The following is a 2500-nucleotide window of genomic DNA, read 5'->3' on the forward strand; positions in this document are numbered from 1 at the left end:
GTATAGTAGGGAAAAATCTACCGAGGTGTGTGACAGATGTTCATTTTATCGACCCTGGAATGATAAAAACGAAATCATCTGTGGTGGGATTTGATCTCAGATAGGATGTTAAGTATTTAAATAAAAAAACAACATTAATACCGATCATCTTGTGTATTTAACCCATATAGTACACATCTATGGATAAACAGGGCTAATTTAACTATTTATTCATAGATTGAGCACTAGATGAAAAAGGCGTGGCTGTGTGGTAAGAGGCTTGCTTCCCAACCACATGGTTCCAGGTTCAGTGTCTTCTACTATATCCTCGGGCCGAATAAAGCCTTGTGAGTGGACTTGGTAAATGGAAACTGAAAGAAGCCCGTCATGTATATATATATATATATATGTTTGTGTTTGTCCCCCTCCTCTATCACTTTTCAGCCGATGCTGGAGTGTCTACGTGCCCGCAACTTAGCGGTTCGGCAAAAGAGACCGATAGAATAAGTACTAGGCTTACAAAGAATAAGTTCTGGGGTCGATTTGTTCGACGAAAGGTGGTACTCCAGCATGGCCGCAGTCAAAATGACTGGAACAAATAAAAGAATAAAAAAGAAGCCTTATCGACATTCGAATCTTATTGGATTCTCATCAGAGGTGTCTGTAACCAATTTGACCAATTCCAGAGAAACCAGAAGGCAATCTGTTTATATTCTCAACAGTTTCAATAACTACAGGAAAGAGGGTCCACCAATTTGCCTATTGTAAGTGTTAATACTTTATTTAATATTAGGGACCTGTCAACAGAGATCTAAGTCCTCGCAGTATCAAGCTATGATATAATATATGGAACCTATATATGTAGTACTTTTACAAACAGGGTTAATTTAAGTGTTTCTCCATCGACTGGGAAAGCGATGAACAATCTACCAGCTCCATTGCTTTCGTCTGCAAATAAATTAAAATTAACGAAAACACAAACACTTTGATGTATCATTTTACGATTCAAGAAATTTTCAATTTTATTTAATTTATATTTTAAATATTTCTAGTTTTTTTTATATTCCATTGTCGTCGTCGTCGTCGTTGTTGTTGTTGTTGTTGTTTTGTAGCGTTTGTGTGTGGGTGTCTACGCAATCCACTCACAAGGTTATGGTTGGTCCGAGGCTGTAGCAGAAAACACTTGTTCAAGGTTCATGCAGCGGGACTGAAACTTCAGTCACGTGGTTGGGAAGCAAACTTCTTTCCACACAGTCACACCTACGCCTATAGCCTCGCCCGCGCCCATCCATCCATCCATCCATCCATCCATCACATACATACATACATACATACATACATACATACATATATACATATACATACATACATACATGATGGCTGCCCCCTCGTTATCGAGTATGGCCATTGCACAAATCTTAACTGTTATTGGTGCTGTGATCGAATGTGACTTTTTAGCCCAGCCAAAGATCTACAATGTCTTGTACAGAATTGGCAGCTAAAACCTTTAGCGGCAGTAGCCGGCTGTAGTTGTAACTGGGCTTCATGTACCTTTGCATGTCGTTTAAGTTCTCCTGCCGAATTACACTCTCTTCCACATGCCCGACAGACATGATTAGTATGGTGTGTAACACCACCACCAGTGGCCAGGTTTTCACTCATCTGTCTCGCTTTATGACTACGAAGATGACTCTTGAGTCCAGCTTTACTGAGGCAGGGTCTTGCACAGACACTGCATGTCAGCATCATAAGAAGACCCTTCCCATCTGGAAGTATAGCAGCGATGCCCTTCCTGACATCCTTCCTTACTTTCGTTCTCCTTTAGCTAACTCTCCATAAAAGAGTTGTTTTGGCATCCTTGAACCTTCATCCTGACCAGATGACCACTCCATTTGAGCCTTTGCTTTAACATACATACATACATACATACATACATACATACATACATACATACATAATTATAAATTATTATTATCGTTATCGTTGTTTGAAAATCTAGTTCCGGTTGCAGTTTATTATGGTGTGACTGAGAACATACCTTTGCAACATTTCCTGTCTATTTCTTCAAGACATCGATCACTTAACCATTCTCAGAAATAAGAGTACAGCAGCGAAATTCGTGTTATTTTTCTGAGGTGACCGTTTCCGGGTTACACTGCCCCTCTCTGTCTTCTAGATGACATCATTCTCGAAACTCTTCTCAGTGGTAGGAGTACAGCAACAAAATGCAATTTTCTCACAAGAAGTCATTGACGACACAATTTTCATGGAACAGGTTAAATCTCTCCGTTCTAGGAATCTGTCGAAAGAATTCTGTGTTATGGAGTCATCTCCGATTGAAGATTTAGCCAAGGTTCAAGAATTTTCGTCGCTGTTGTCAATGTATGCATACACACACAGACTCTCTCTCTCTCACACACACACTCTCTCTCTCTCACACACACACACACTCTCTCTCACACACTCTCTCTCTTTCTCTCGCACACATACTCTCTCTTTCAAACACACACTCTCTCTCATA

Source organism: Octopus sinensis, unplaced genomic scaffold (genome assembly GCF_006345805.1).
Source record: "Octopus sinensis unplaced genomic scaffold, ASM634580v1 Contig01357, whole genome shotgun sequence".
Lineage (NCBI taxonomy): Eukaryota > Metazoa > Mollusca > Cephalopoda > Octopoda > Octopodidae > Octopus > Octopus sinensis.